Here is a 17277-nt window from a genome sequence, read left to right as displayed (position 1 = left end):
AAGGAGCACAAGCCAGATCAAATATATAATGTATCAATCATGCTCAAAAAGTTTGATGAGGAACACTCTGATGATGATGGTAGTGCAGTTATGAATGACAGCTGTAAAATAACAGCAACTGGGAACAATGTGTACCTCTCCAAATGGGATGAATCATCAAACGTCCAAGGGGTTACATTGAAGAGGGAAATGCTAGTCTTGAAAACTATGTTTTACCTGTTGTATTAAAGTGACAATATGTTGTTCAATCACATGTATCTCTTTGCGATAAGCTTTCTTAGTCTTTGGGAAAAGAGGAGATGTTGCATTATCTCTCAGTCTACATGTCAGTATACAGTTAAGAGACATTAAAGTTTGGGAGAAGATTTGTAGCTCGGGTGCTCATTGTTGTGGTTCTGTTCGCCACTGTTCAAAAGGGCCACAACACACTGCAGTACACCAGAACTGCAAAAAGAGGAAGAAGAACACCTATACAATGTATTCGCCAAAAACAGATACCCCTGCAATTTCATCAACAGATGGCTAAGGGAAAGACAACGGAGTAAGGACATGCCACAACCCAAAAGACTAGCCACACTACCATACATCAAAAACATTTCTGAACTGACAGCCACATACTCAGATGACAAGCAACATTAGTTCGGCTGGGACAACACTACTATTATAGGACAAGCCAAACAGAGAACAGCCAGGGAATTCCTAGAGGCATGGCACTCATCCACAGATTCAATCAATAAGCACATCGACCTGGACCCAATATACCGGCCACTGCAACGGACAGCTGGAACTGACAACCGGAAACGGCAGAGACAAACCACTATAAATGCCGGAGGAACCATCACAGAAGCGCTTCACAGGAGGCACCCAAGCACTGAGGATGTCACCTAGACAGGGGATGAAACGTCTGCAACACAGATTCCCAGCTTGGTGAACTGAACCACAACAGCTAAGAGACATGCTTAAGATATCATCACTGTAGCACATTATCTGAGGGAATAAAGATCTCATACTCCCTCTTTCCTCTGATCACTTGAAGCATGATGTGGAACTGGAAATGTGCCGCTTTGTTGTAAGCTAACAGTTATGTGTCGGCAGTTTCTTTTGCATAAAATAGTTCGATGTATCAATGTCTAATGGATTGTTTAATACAATGATATGTACACCCAGTTTCTTGTATTGCAAGAGATACCATAAACATTATCACCAATGTCACATCTAGTAAAATAAAAAACATATTATAGACAAATTACATCAGCCCTCATTTTAAGAGGGTGAAGCAACACTCTGACAAAACCGGGACTCATCTCAGGACCTGCAGACATGCTGAAATTACCTCCAGACACCCAGATATCACCTAAACTCTTAAAAATCACCATTGGTAGAATTTGAGTAAGTGGACCTTTAAATGGTGCTCTGGCTGGGCCTAACATGCTACAAGAATGTTTGCTGTTTGCAATGTGATCATCAAGTTAATTGCTGGGACTATTTTTTCCCAAATTAGGGATCCTGGCAACACAACAGTCAGGTGCCCTATATGGCATCAAGATAGCATTGATTCAAACTGTCTTTTCCTCTCCTCAGTGAGCACTGCCTAGAATGTGCAAGAAGTGGCTGATGCCATTATAAGTTGCACAAAATGAGTGCTAAGCTTTCATAGAATCACACAGCTACACAAAAGAATTTTAAATCCAGAATGGCCCAGATATTTCTTTATTATATGTGCAGTTATTGAATTTGTTCCTCCCCAGAAACAGAAACCTGACTTGCATCTTGTAAACACAGTGGTGTATGATAAATTAATGTTTTGAAAGCTGCAAGGGGAATTCAGTTTTCTCATGATTAATAAGCCAAAGGATAACTCTTCCAACATAGAATAGAGATTACAAATGGTGATAATTTATCAATTTACAAATGCTTGCTATGCCCTTTCTTTCAACCTTTGTTTTAAAGCATAGTGTACAATTGCATTTGTACTTTGTTCAGTGTGTAAATAGCATTCTAATATTAATTATGGTGCATAGGATGACTGGAGCTGCCTTTCTGACCACTACATTGTGGGTGGATTGGTCAAGTTGAAAGATAATCCTGCGTGGGAAGTGGAGGCATGCTGTCGATTTAACATTTTCTTTCCCCTAGACCATAGCAAAATTGACTATTAACTCACCTATCTAATTTGCTAAGGTCAGAAAGGCCAGAATTGTAAACCCATGGGAGAATATGATCACAGCAAACTGGTCAATGCATGACATTAATTAGGCTTTTATTAAAGTTGGTAGGGCTTGGATTTCACCTGATCTCTGTTCAGCTTCCACGCTCGGATTTGAGGAAGAAATCGCCTGGTAGCTATGGTGTGTGGTCAGATTAAAACACATTTTGATCACAGAAGACTATATCCACATAAAGGTCTCATGTTACTAAGTCTGGATAGGAAGTAGCATGCAAAAATGATTAGATTTCTATTTCTCATGTCTGCTGTGTGAGTATACATGTGGTCTCTCGGCAGTTCATGGCTGTATGACAGCTCAGTCTCTCGGCAGCTCATGGTGGTAGACAACCCGGTTTCTCGGCGGTTCATGGTTGTATGACAGCCCAGTCTCTTGGCAGTTTTTGACGGTATGACAGCCCGGTCTCTCAGTGATTCGTGGCTGTGTGACAGCCCGGTCTCTCAGTGCTTCAGCGAGATTCTTGGCCTGGTATCTCGACAGCTCGTGGCGGTGACTTGGCTCGACGTATGAGTGGGCCCTGCCCAGGCATGCTCCGGAAGCAGGTGGAGATCCAGTAGGTGGTAGCATCAGCAGCAACGATAGCATCGAGGCCCAACGGGGGAAGACTGAGTGGTGAGGGAGGTCTTCAAAATATCTGTGGTGGTGACATCAAGAACAGGCTGCTGAGGCCTCCTAGAGAGTGAGATAAGCAGAGGATTCATCAAAGACTGCTGAACTTCTAATTTAATCTCTTGAGTATCTAGTTTACATTTAGAAAGACTTTAATGTTAACCATGACCTTATTTTTAAATTTTTCTACATATTCTACTAAGGTAATGTTTAATTTTATTTCTCTTACTATTTTATACGTAAGTTTTTTTTGTACCTAGCTCCCTTTGTACCTGAGATGGCCCGAGTGTGGCAACATTATGCACCTTTCACTGTACTCTTGTACTCCTGTACTTGAGTACATGTGACAGTAAAATCTAAATCTAAATCTGTTGGCATTCAGGTCCAATGTGAAATGGATTTATTGTCTTTGTCCAGTTCCCAATGGTCTTGGATCAAAGCATGAAACTTTCACTGTTCAGGAACCCCTAAAGGTCCTCATTTTCAATTCAGTCTTGGACAAACAAGGCAGACAAAGCACAAACACATTAGGCATCTGACAAGGGGCAGACAAAGCACATGCATGAAAATAAAACAAAGAACTGTGGATGCTGGAGAAACAAAAATCAACGTTACTGGAGAAACTCAGCAAGTCTGGCATTATCTGTGCAGAGAAAGCAGAGTTAATGTTTCAAGTCCAATGATCTTTCTTCAGAATTGACACATGCATGTTGCTGCATGTAGTTTTTTTTACCTTGAACAGGTCACCAACCAGAAGCCAAAGTCAGTAGCTTGAACAGAGTTACTCTACATCAAGCATGATTTTCATCCCTGCTAAATGCATGTTGAAGGGATTTGCAGATTGATAGTCAACCTGTTTGGCCATGCTGTGAATGCACCACCCACAGGCATCAACTCTTGGAGTGGGCCTGGAACACTTAGAAATAGGGATACTCCCTGAAATAACTCCACGGAGGCTGATATCCCATCACCAAGTCACCCTTTATTTGCACAGGGAGAGTCCTTAACACTGATCCAGCTCACTCAGAGCCAATTCCGAGAGTGAACAGATCCTCTGACACTCCTGTTCTTATCTGTCAGCCAGGGCTCCCTGATTGGACCAGATTAATAGCCCCAGTTGGGGAACTCATATTTTATGAGATCCACCTGGCTGACCTCATTACAATCTCTACACCACCCACTAGCACCACAACAGCAATATGTGTAGCAGGCACTAACTTACAGCCCGTGCAGGAAATCTTAGGTCACCATGATAGCATTCCTACCTCTGGGCCAGAGCCTCTGGGTTCGAGACCCAACACAGGCCTGAAAAGAACAGGAGTGTCAGAGGATCTGTTCACTCTGGGAATTGGCTCTGAGTGAGCTGGATCAGTGTTAAGGACTCTCTCTGTGTAAATAAAGGGTGACTTGGGGGTGGGATATCAGCCTCCGTGGAGTTATTTCAGGGAGTATCCCTATTTCTAAGTGTTCCAGGCCCACTCCAAGAGTTGATGCCTGTGGGTGGTGCATTCACAGCATGGCCAAACAGGTTGATTATCCATTACACAGGTATGCCATTACACAGTCAATCAGTTTATCAATCTGTAAGGCAAAAGTGAGGAATGCAGATGCTGGAGATCAGAGTCTAGATTAGAGCAGTGCTGGAAAAGCACAGCGGGTCAGGCAGCATCCGAGGAGCAGGAAAATCGACTTTTTGGGCAAAAGCCCTTCATCAGGAATGAAAAGAGGGAGCCTCCATGGTGGAGAGATAAATGGGAGAGGTGTGGGGCTGGGGAGAAGGTAGCCAAGAGTATAATAGGTGGATGGGGATGGGGATGAAGGTGATAGGTCAGAGAGGAGGGTGGAGCGGATAGGTGGGAAGGAAGATTGGCAGGTAGGACAGGTCATAAGGATGGTGCTGAGCTGGAAGGTTTGAACTGGGGTAAGATGGGGGGAGGGGACATGAGGAAAATGGTGCAGTCCACATTGATGCCCTGGGGTTGAAGTGTTCCGAGGTGGAACATGAGGCATTCTTCCTCCAGGTGTCGGGTGGTGAGGGAGTGGTGGTGGAGGAGGCCCAGGACCTGCATGTCTTTGGTGGACTGGGAGGAGGAGTTGAAATGTTGGGCCATGGGGCAAGATGCCTACCTTGAAGAAGTTCTCCTTCTCTCTCTACAAGAATCTCAGTGAGTGTCTCTCTCTCACTGCAACCCCCATGTCATTTCCCCTGCCCTGAAGCTCTTCAATCATGTCCTGAAATGGACTTGCTACCACAGCCACATCTGCTTCCTCAGTGCTTGCCTCCACAGCCAACTGAACCCACATGGACTCCGGACTATATTCAAACCAGCACAGTTTGGATCCGAGCAGGACAACCAGTACACACTACAGATTCAAAACTACCAGCAGCGGTTCTCCTTCAGGATCCTCTGCTCCACACTTGCTCCTCAGATGCTTCCTGACCTGCTGTGCTTTTCCAGCACTGCTCTAATTTAGACTTTTATCAATCTGTAAGTCTTTCCAATGTGTAGACAAGAGAGGGAGAGTTTCCCAGTCAGCCAGAATTTTACAGTAACAAGCACAACACCTCTCCCCACATTAAAAGACTTACATGAGCAAGTGTCATCCTCATTCCAAGGAACTCCCACACAATAGGCTATTATTTTCTCCATCTGTCAGGCATTCAGCGTAATTTCCCCCAGGTAAAATGCATTTAATATGATGGATCATGTTTGGAACACAACTCACCTCCTCATCTGCATCACATAAACGCAGATATTTTCTTCTGTCACTGGCGGTACTTCAGACTTTTCCAATTTGTTCAGTTCCTTGACCTACATCTGATTAGGAATAATGCACATCTTTAGTGATTTTGACTTTGCAGCAGTGAAATGTGGCACAGGTTCTGGGTTGATTCTTATTCATTAAATTGATAGTGGAAATCTTCTGAGGCTTAGTAGGGGAGAGGTTCATTTGAAAAATTTAAAGCTGTAGTTGCTAGATTTTTGTTAGGTAAGGATTTGAGGATAAGCTCATGATCTAATTGAATCGACATTTGTAGCTGAAGGGAATCGAAATATTGGGTAAAAATGGAAAGGTGGAGGTTGAACATCAGCCAGTATCTTGAATAGATCAAGTTCAATGTGCCATATTTTTCTTTTATTTCTTATGCCCTTATGACTAAATCCTCTCGCCATTTTGTTAATGACTTTAGATAGTGGGAAAGAGCTAGTTTAGATGAGAATGCTGAAACCAGAACTGAAAGTAAAGTACTCATTATTGCTACCTCTCTCTTGCCACTCCATTCTCCCCTCCCCTCGCTGCCATGCACACCACCCCTTCATTCCCCATTTTCTGAATAGTTATCCATGAAAAGTCACAGAGATTAAAGTTTGCTGTAACTCCCTGGGTCACTATAAAACTGATCTCTGCCCAATGGCTCACTGCTGACACCTCACCTAGCCGTCCCCGTCCTGACATGACGGCACCCCCAATTATGCAAACCCAGATCTGACCCAACACAATGACCCATTCACAACCCTCGACTCGATCTGACCCCCCACCACCACACATAGCACCTTCCCATCTACCCAGCTGCCAGCTTCTACCCCTCATCTACCTGTGACCCCATCACTTTCACTGCCCTTTATCCCCTTCACCAAGTTCCTCACATCCTTTCATTCTCTCTGCAGCTTGTCAAAGTTCCATTAGGATCTTTAAATCCTGGGAAAATGACAGATACTGGGGTGTGAGTTGACCTCCAGCTGTGCTCCTGTTGATGCAGGAAAATTCCCAGAACAGGAATATTATGCATTTCTCAAGAGATCTGGTTTGGAGTTTTGTATCAGAGGTGCGAAGCTCCAGAACAAATTAGGTAAAAAGGAACAGAGTGGTAATCTGACAGTGATTAGCATTCATCAGAAGGTACAATTTACACCGCTCATGAGGTTGGAGGATTAAGAAGGCTCAGATATTAGAACTTTCTCTAATCATTTCCACAAATATTTGATTATATCCACTTTCTCAGATAAATGAGCAAACTTAGAAAAATATGGTCGAGGTAAGGTCAGGTTTTGGGCTTGTAAAACATTGCAGACTGAGTGAAGACTTTCAAATTCCTGAGAAAGAGTAAGTTGGTAAAACAACTCCACAACTTTATTCATCAATGTAAATATATGGAGTGCAAGAAATGCTATGAATCATTGTGGAATTTCTTTGACTGTGTATCTCAACATGAGCTTCAGATGAAAATGCCCAACAGGTACGCTGACATGGCACTCCCACGCTTTCAATGCACTTGATAACAAATTCAGTGGCCCATTTAATATTTCAGTAGCCCTGGGCTACTAAATTTCTTGGAAATGTAATTTTCTCTTCTTTGTCAAGCTTGTTGTGAACTTCATGAGAAATATCAGTCCAGATCTTGGGGAAACCGAAATGAGGACCATGTGGTTTTTTTAAAATGGTCTATCCCAAAGTTTTACACCACAAGTTCAAATCCACACTTGGAGTTCTTCCACAAACTCTTTGCATTCCTGCAGGTTTGTAACAAGCTTACATCATAAGTGTTCAAACCGTTGATTGTTGCAAAGTGGTAAAGAAATACAATAGTGCCTCGACCTACGAGCTTAATCCGTTCCGGGGCGAACGAAAAGTTCGCAAACTGAATCAATTTTTCCCATTGTTCGGATATTTCCGGAGTCTTTTCTCTTTTTTGTCTCGTGGAGGTTGGTGATGTCACAAGAAAACAATCCAGAGAAACTTGTTGTTTTCTTTGTTGCAGAATTTTCTGAAAATGGGACATCCCATTGTCATTTAAAATGTTCACTGCTCTGTTGGTCACAGTTTTGTTAGGGTGATTCCTCACTCCATTTCCACAGTAATACGTTTAGGCTTCTTAACACCACTATCACTACCACTTTTCACTTTCTTGGGAGCCATAATGAGGGCTAATTTAATGCAAAAAGCAAAAAAAAGCGTAAGAATTCTTATGATGTTCACAGTGCGCGTGCCAAAGACGAACTGAATGAGATCACGCAGGGCCCGAGAGCTTTTGTGTTCAGAACGTGCGTAGCAAAGCAGAACAATGCAATCACGTGGTCGCACACGGGCTTTTTGCGTTCGTACCTTTGTTTGTACCTTGAATTTTGTATGTACGTTGAAGCAAAATTTTACGTACAATCCTGTTCGTAAACCGATTTGTTCGTGAACGGGGTCGTTCGTATGTCGAGGCGCTAATGTAAATTGTATTCTCCAGTGCAGGAAAAAGGATTAAGCAACATTTGGTTTAATGGCAAACCAGTACTGTTGCACCTAGAATCATCAAGAGTGTGGAAGCAGGCCATCCATCTCACTGAGTCCACACCGACTCTCTGAAGAACATCCCAGCCAGACCCAATCCATCCTTGTAACCCTGAATTAACCATGGCTAATCCACATAGCTTTTAAAATGGTCTATCCCAACGTTTTACACCACAAGTTCAAATCCACACTTGGAGTTCTTCCACAAACTCTTAGCACTATGGGCACCATGGGCAACTTAACATGGCCAATCCACCTAACCTGCACAACCTTGGACTGCGGGAGCAAACCCCAGCACCCAGAGGAAATCCACGCAGAGACATATTATGCAAATACCGCAAGAACAGTCACCTGAGGGTGGAATTAAACCTGGGTTCCTGGTGCTGTGATGCAGCAGTGCAAACCACTGAGCCACCATGCCACCCAGATTGTCAGAATATACATTCAAAAACACCACAGCAACAGTTACATTTACTAATTATCACAACATTTATTCAATTCCTATTTTTCTAACATGGTCCTGCACGTTTATTATCTTAACCCAATCATATAACTAAAGGATACTAAGTGATTTTTCAGGAATTGATTGTGTATTGACTCACCTCAGTTAAGGAGGAGGACCTGTCCCTGTTATTAAGTAGAAGTAACATGGTTGCCTAGCAGCGTCCTTGGTTTTCATTAGTGAGTGTACCAGTGAATTTACATAAATTAACTTTGGATTATTTACGTAACCACACTTTTAATGTTTTGTATTTCAGTAACTTTTTGTCAAGGGAAATTAAACATGTGAATGTTGTCCAGAGCTTCGTGAGATACAGGAATGACAGTACAAGGTCATGAACGAGTGGCAATGTTTTTCCATCAGAGTTAGTGGTCAGACCTTGCAGGTTTCATTCCTTTTTACAAAGGGAACAGAGATTGTACTTCAAGTTAACTTTAGTCTACATTCAACATAGTTGCATCTGTTTTATGGGCAGAACAATAACTAATTTAGCAGTGCAGAGGCCCACAGTGATCTGCGCTGGTGTTTGGGTTACAGCTAAGAGTGTTCAGGTTGCTCGCTCTAGGTGCAGCTGCTTTGTCTGAAAAGAATGCAAGCCTCACTTCAACATCAAAATGAGTGACTCACACCCATTTCAAACCAGGTTTCATCTATAATATTTGACTGACATCTCTGTGCCTTGCACTGTCTTGTGAGTGTCCATAAAAGAACTTCAGACAATTATAGAGTCAGAGAGTCATAGAGATGTACCACAGGGAAACAGACCCTTTGGTCCAACTGGTCCATGCCGACCAGCTATCCTAAATTAATCTAGTCCCATTTGCCAGCATTTGGCTCACATCCCTCTAAACCCTTCCCATTCATATCCCCATCCAGATGCCTTTTAAATGTCGTAATTGTGCCAGTTCCACCACTTCCTCTGGTGGCTCATTCCATACACGCACCACCTTTTGCGTGAAAAAGTTGCCCCTTAGGTCCCTTTTAAATATTTCCCCTCTCACCCTAAACCTATGCCCTCTCGGCAAAAGATCTTGTCTATTTTACCCTATTCATGCCCCTTATGATTTAATAAACCTCTATAGAATCACCCCTCAGCCTCCGATGCTCCAGGGAAAACAGCCCCAGCCTATTCAGATTCTCCCTATAGCACAAACTCTCCAACCCTGCAATATCCTTCTAAATCTTTTCTGAACCCTTTCAAGTTTCATAACATCCTTCCTATAGGAGGTAGAGGAAATTGCACACAATATTCCAAACTTAACCTAACCAAAGTCCTGTCAGCTGCAACATGACCTCCCAACTCCTATACTCAGTGCTCTGACCAATAAAGGAAAGCATACAAAGTGCTTTCTTCACTATCCTACTCCACTTTCAAGGAACTATGAATCTGTACTCCAAGGTCTCTTTCTTCAGCAACACTTCCGAGGACCTTACCAGGTTCTGGATTAGAGCTGCTGGAAAAGCACAGCAGTCCAGGCAGCATCCGAAGAGCAGTAAAATCGACATTTCGGGCAAAAGCCCTTCATCAGGAATACAGGCAGAGTGCCTGAAGGGTGGAGAGATAAATGAGAGGAGGGTGGGTGGGGAGGAAGTAGCATAGAGTACAATAGGTGAGTGGGGGAGGGGATGAAGGTGATAGGTCAGGGAGGAGAGTGGAGTGAATAGGTGGAAAAGAAGATATACAGGTAGGACAAGTCATGGGGACAGTGCTGAGCTGGACGTTTGGAACTGGGGTGAGGTGGGGGAAGGGGAAATGAGGAAACTGGTGAAGTCCACATTGATGCCCTGTGGTTGAAGTGTTCCGTGGCGGAATGTGAGGTGTTCTTCCTCCAGGCGTCGGGTGGTGAGGGAGCGACAGTGAAGGAGGCCCAGGACCTCCATGTCCTCGGCAGAGTGGGAGGGGGAGTTGAAATGTTGGGCCACAGGACGGTGTGGTTGATTGGTGTGGGTGTCCCAGAGATGTTTCCTAAAGCGTTCTGCGAGGCGGTGTCCAGTCTCCCCAATGTAGAGGAGACCGCATCGAGAGCAACAGATGCAATAAACGATATTGGTGGATGTGCAGGTAAAACTATGATGGATGTGGAAGGCTCCTTTAGGGCCTTGGATGGAGGTGAGGGAGGAGGTGTGGGCACAGTTTTTGCAATTCCTGCGGTGGCAGGGGAAGGTGCCAGGACGGGAGGGTAGGTTGTTGGCGGGCGTGGACCTGACCAGGTAGTCACGAAGGTAACGGTCTTTGCGGAAGGTGGAAAGGGGTGGGGAGGGAAATATATCCCTGGTGGTGGGGTCTGTTTGGAGGTGGCGGAAATGTCGGCGGATGATTTGGTTTATGTGAAGGTTGGTAGGGTAGAAGGTGAGCACCAGGAGCATTCTGTCCTTGTTACGGTTGGAGGGGTGAGGTCTGAGGGCGGAGGTGCGGGATGTGGATAAGATGCATTGGAGGGTATCTTTAACCACATGGGAAGGGAAATTGTGGTCTTTAAAGAAGGAGGCCATCTGGTGTGTTCTGTGGTGGAACTGGTCCTCTTGGGAGCAGATACGGCGGAGGCGGAGGAATTGGGAATACGGGATGGCATTTTGCAAGAGGTAGGGTGGGAAGAGGTGTAATCCAGGTAGCTGTGGGAAGCGGTGGGTTTGTAAAAAATGTCGGTGTCAAGTCGGTCGTCATTAATGGAGATGGAGATGTCCAGGAAGGGGAGGGAGGTGTCAGAGATGGTCCAGGTAAATTTAAGGTCAGGGTGGAATGTGTGTTGGTAAAGTTGATGAATTGCTCAACCTCCTCATGGGAGCACGAAGTGGCGCCAATGCAGTCATCAATGTAGCGGAGGAAGAGGTGGGGAGTGGTGTCGGTGTAATTACGGAAGATAAACTGCTCTACATAGCCAACAAAGAGACAGGCATAGCTGGGGCCCTTACGGGTGCCCATGGCTACCCCTTTGGCTTGGAGAAAGTGGGAGGATTCGAAAGAGAAATTGCTAAGGGTGAGGACCAGTTCGGCCAAACGAATGAGCGTGTCAGTGGAAGGGTACTGTTGGGGACATCGGGAGAGGAAGAAACGGAGGGCTTGGAGGCCTTGGTCATGGCGGATGGAGGGACTGGATATCCATGGTGAAGATGAGGCGTTGGGGGCAGGGGAAATGGAAGTCATGGAGGAGGTGAAGGGCATGGGTGGTGTCTCGAACTTCTGTGGGGAGACTAGGGGAGATAGGACAGTGTCGAGGTAGGTAGAGATGAGTTCAGTGGGGCAGGAGCAAGCTGAGACAATGGGTCGGCCAGGGTGGCCAGGCTTGTGGATCTTAGGAAGGAGGTAGAACAAGGCAGTGCGGGGTTCCCGGACTATGAGGTTGGAAGCTGTGGGTGGGAGATCTCCTGATGTGATGAGGTTCTGTATGGTCTGGGAGATGATGGTTTGGTGATGGGGGGAGGGGTCATGGTCGAGGGGGCGGTAGGAAGAGGCATCCTCGAATTGGCGTCTGGCTTCAGTGGTGTAGAGGTCAGTGCGCCAGACTACCCCTGCGCCCCCTTTATCCGCTGGCTTGATGGTGAGGTTGGAATTGGAGCAGAGGGAGTGGAGGGCTACGTGTTGTGAGGGTGAGAGGTTGGAGCGGGGGAGGGGGGTAGACAGGTTGAGGCTGTTGATGTCCCGGCGGCAGTCGGAAATGAAGAGGTCGAGGGCGGGTAATAGGCTAGCACGGGGTGTCCAGGTGGATGCAGTGTGTTGGAGGCGGGCAAAGGGGTCCTCGGAAGGTGGGCGGGAGTCCTGATTGTGAAAGTAAGCTCGGAGGTGGAGGTGGCGGAAGAAGTGTTCAACGTCATGGCGTGTATTAAATTCATTGATGCGTGGGCGGAGGGGGATGAAGGTGAGCCCTTGACCAGAACCTTACCATTTAGTGTATAAGTCCTGCCCTGTTCAAAAATGCATTCCAAAATTTCCTGCCTTATCTTTTTTTGTATAGAATTCAGATGGAGTATATTGACATATTTGCCCTGTCCTTCTGAAATGTTAATGATATGTTAATTGGGTGCTTCATTATAATCAGATGGGCGTTACCTAGGGATTCATTTGTATCATGCACAAACTCCCTAACCAGACCACCTGCATTCTCCTCCAAATCATTTATATATATTACAAACAAAAGAGGTTCTGTCACTAAGTTAAAGAGTGCTATTACTATTACATCTGTATGTTTAACTGTAATATGTAATTATAATGGCCCAGATTGGTTTCAGAACCTTTCCAACTGATGACCATCATAGGCTCCAATATAAAGGAGGAGACTCTACTGGTGATCTTGATGTCTTCTGTGACTATGGCACTACTGAGAATGAAAAGCAATACCTTTCCCCACAATCAAATTCTAATTTAAGTTTGTAAGTTCCATTTGACTATTTGATTTTTGTTTTGTTATGACACCCCTTTAAATTTTGCCTGCTTTTAATTTGGTTTGATTTGTTTCACTTGCTTGAATAGGAGAAGGCAGATTGGGTTGAAAGTGCATGTTTATAATGTATGTTTCTGTAAATAAAATCTCATAAAGTAGATTAAGTGAATAGTCATTTTCACCCTTCACCACTGACTATCGAGTGTCTATCTAAGCCTATCTAACTACCACCCTTATCATTTGTCAACCTGCCACCATATCCACATGCCACCCCAGCACCCTATCCGCCAACCAACACTGCCAGTCAAGTCACCTACAACACCACCTACTCATTCATCCCTCCATCCGACTCAACTACCACACTGTCATCCTGCCAATCTACTCACCTGCTACCAAAACTTCCTAGCACTTTACCTATCTGCCACACTGTCGGACCATGGCACTATCCGCCTACCACCGAAAAACTTGCTATCCAAACCGTCAAATACCTTACCCACACTGCTCTGCTTCAGTGCCTCTTTTCCAAGTGCAATCCCACCCCTTTACACAGTGACCTCTACCCCTCAGCCTTACCCATTTTTGACGCTCACCTACAGTCAGTCAATGGAATCGCGCAATTACATTGAATGTTAAATAACCAAAGTTTAGAATTATGAAGTGACAACATTAATATTTGAAAGAGATAAAAAAAAATTAAAGGCTATGTTGGACCTGAAAAATAGCGCGGAAGTTGCATTGAGGCCTATCAGTTTTTCTATGTCGGAGTCTCACGTAGGTGTCTAGCATTGGAAGACTAGCTGTAAACAGCACAGGCAGGTAATTGGATACTTTATCCTATGATATTTATCAGTCAGAAAGGTTCTGAAACCAATCAAAAATTCCGGGCCATTATAATTACACATTACAGGTAAACATGCAGATGTAATAACAATAGCATTCTTTGACTTAGTGACAGAACCTCTTTTGTTTGTAATATATATAAATGATTTGGAGAAGAATGCAGGTGGTCTGATTAGGAAGCTTGTGGATGATACAAGGATCAGGGGAGCTGAGGATAGTGAGGAGGATTGCCAGAGGATACAGCAGGATATAGATAGACAGAAGATTTGGGCAGAGATATGGCAGACGGAATTTAATCCAGACAAATGCGAGGTGATGCATTTTGGAAGGTGTAATGCAAGAGAGAAGTACACAGTATTTGGCAGAACCCTTAGAAGTATTAACATACAGAGATATCTAGATGTACAAGTCCACAGTTCCCTGAAAGTGGTAATATAAATGGATAAAGTGCTCAAGAAAGAATCGAGCATGCTTGCCTTCATTGGTCGGGGCATAGATTATAAAAATTGGCTAGTCATGTTCCAGCTGTTTAGAACTCTAGTTCGGCCATATTTGAAATATTGCATATAATTCTGGTTGCCGCACAGGCCGAAAGGATGTGAAGATTCTGGAGGGAGTTCAGAAAAGCTTTACAGGGTGTTGCCTGGTTTGGAGGGTATAAGCTATGAAGAGAGATTGAACAAATTTGGTTTGTTTCCACTTGAAAATTGAAGGCTTAGGGCTGACCTGATAGGAGTTTCTAAAATTATAGGAGGCATGGATAGAATAGGTAGTTGGAATCTTTATCCCAAGATAGAAATGTTAATTGCAAGGAACCTAGGTTTAAGGAGAGAAGGGGAAAGTTTAAAAGAGATGTGAGAGGCATGTATTTTTACACAGAGGGTGGTAAGTGCCAATAATGTGATGCCAGGAGAGGTGGTAGAGGCAGATATGGTAGTTTAAGAAGCATCTTGACAGATGTAAGAACAGGCAGGGGTATGGATTGTGTCGAGGCAAAAGTCTTTGTAGTTTAGAAAGGCACAGGCTTGATGGGCTGAAGGGGCTGTTCCTGTAATGTACAGTGTTTTGTTTTTTCTTTGTTATCATCACTGTGATGGATGAGGTTGTTTATTAGAGCAGAGGTACTTGAACTGAATGTGAAAGATATGGGTTAAAATTTTATTGCAAACTGTTTTTGCTGGATGTAGGATGACAATACTTTGATCTAGTTCAGTAATAGCTGAAAACTCTCAGTAATGTAAGAAATTTTCTGGCCTAGTGAATTTTGTTACTGACTTCCCATTTGTTACTTCTCTCCCTCTCTCCCTCAAGCTTCCTACCCACTGCTTCACCCTTTGATCCTCCAGCTGACCACATTCCCTCTCTAACTTCTTGCTCCCCTTCCTGACCCTCCTCACTGCAACCAAATCTTCCTGGCAGCCACCTCCAATGAATTGTTCCCTCACCCCTTCCCTTGATTCTTGCACTCCTTCCCACTAGCCAAGTCTCTCTCTCAATCATTCCTACAGGCTGCGTGGGAAGGGAGGGAGCAGGGCACATGGTGATCTGCAATGAGCTAGTAATTCCTGGAATGGGAAGGAAGTAGCAAATGGGAGAGTTTGCAAAGCTGGAATGGATTGACATTGATTTGAAAGGTCACGGTGGCAGGAGCTGAGTTGGTTGGCAGTGGGAGAATTAGTGCTGAGTAGTATTTGTCCTGATGAGTATGATAAAACTTTGGCAACATGTCTGACTGTTCTACAATACGCATGTTTATGTTTCAAGAGAACAATTTTAAAACAAAGTTGGTTTGCTCTTATTCAATGCAAATAAAGATGTAGCATGTTCAGATCCTTTGCACTTTTTCTTTCATTCCAAATGTCCATAAATGTTTCTGCTATCCTTTCACATAGGTGAAAAGAAATGGAGTGAGATGCTATGCCAATCATTTAATCAGCACATATTTGCTTGTATCCTTTCAGCTTAGAAAATAGGTTTGAGGAAATGTTATGATTTCAAGATGAATGCTTCTCAGGAAGTATAGTCCTCCAACTACAGGTTCACCTTGAGTAGAAGCAACATTATTTGAGTCACATCTCCCCATTTTGTAGTTGTAATTTCTCTACACAGTCTCTGAGTTGACATTCTCTCAAAGTGGCTGGGTTGAAAGTCTTACTGGTTTTCCTTTCTATGCCCACACAACTTGAACTGCAGCAGTTCATGAAGATGGCCCAGCATCTCCTTCTCAAGACACCGAGTGATGACCAACAATCACTGGCCTTGACAGTGGTATCTACAGCACATGAATAAGTAAAGAAAGGTTGTCTCACTCCAACAATTTGAGCACAGAAGTTTGGGCTGCTACTCCAATGACAACAGCAGTTTCAATGCTTATTGATGATTGCTGCAATTGAGAAGTTGCAAATATTGGTGAAAGGGGAGAATTGTCGAGATCAGAGTAGAATTGAAATAAATGTAATATTAGAATTTGTAAAGCTGAAAAAGTTTAAAGAGCAGAAGCAGTAAAAATGTATGAATAAGTTACAAACACACAAATATAAGAGCTGTGAGACCTGGTGAAGCCTGCAAAAGGATTTTAATGGAAAACACCTTCATGTGCATAAAGATAAAATATTACATTTTATCAAGATTAACTTTCAGTACTAATAAGATTAGAATTCAGTTTAATTGAGAGAAATAACTCTGTAATAATGGTTGCAAATTGGTACTATATATGCATGTGTAGTGCAGGGAATACAGCGAGACTGAAGAACATATTCCAGGCATGTGGTAACTATAGCAACAAATTGTCAGCTGGAACAATCCACTTAGGGATGGTGAACTTGTCAAGTACCAACAAGATAAACATTCGGAATACTTGATATTAAAGAATAACCTGTTTTCTTTTGGAAATTTCATTTGCAGTGGATTATTGATTTTGTTTTAAGCTCTTGAAATCACAGTGCGTCCTTCCTTTTGCAGGCTTCACCAGGTCTCACAGCTCTTATATTTGTGTGTTTGTAACTTATTCACACATTTTTACTGCTTCTGCTCTTTGGCTGCCCAGAGACAAGATCAGCACTTGATTTCCCTGCCCCCCACCCCACTTATCTTCCTGTTTTTATACCACCCCACCACCCCATAGCTGGTTCCACAGCATTCACCTGTAACATTTCACAGCAGAAAACCACGATCACTTCTTTTTTCTTAAAAAGCTGCCACTGCAGTCAGCACAAAGACCTTAACAAAGATGTTCTGTGTTGGACACACTGGAGAGGCAAGAATACTTGCCTCACTGCAATACCAAGTTTATGCAGCATGATTTGCCAACATAGCATGTTATCATTTTGTGAAAATTAAGATAAAGAGTGTTCAGATCAACAGTTAATGAGTCTTTCTGAATAATCCTCCACTTGGGGAATCTTAACTATAGTACTTGATAAATTTCCGACCCGTTGGTGTC

At 43.7% G+C, this 17277-nt stretch overlaps 1 long non-coding RNA gene across 1 annotated transcript in view; it reads right to left on the bottom strand.

Moving 5' to 3' along the window:
• Nucleotides 1-1096: 1096 nt before the first annotated feature.
• LOC122560382 overlaps nt 1097-17277 on the bottom strand; it is a 29415-nt gene continuing 13234 nt past the window's right edge. Inside the window, exons 2-3 of the long non-coding RNA XR_006314728.1 lie at nt 5562-5653; nt 1097-2897 (exon numbers count right to left, since the gene is read on the bottom strand). This is a non-coding gene — a long non-coding RNA (uncharacterized LOC122560382). The remainder of the gene's footprint in view (nt 2898-5561; nt 5654-17277) is intronic.

The sequence above is a fragment of the Chiloscyllium plagiosum genome, chromosome 21 (genome assembly GCF_004010195.1).
Source record: "Chiloscyllium plagiosum isolate BGI_BamShark_2017 chromosome 21, ASM401019v2, whole genome shotgun sequence".
Classification (NCBI taxonomy): domain Eukaryota; kingdom Metazoa; phylum Chordata; class Chondrichthyes; order Orectolobiformes; family Hemiscylliidae; genus Chiloscyllium; species Chiloscyllium plagiosum.
Note: the sequence above shows the minus strand (reverse complement) of the source record. Positions and strands in the feature narration are given on the sequence as shown.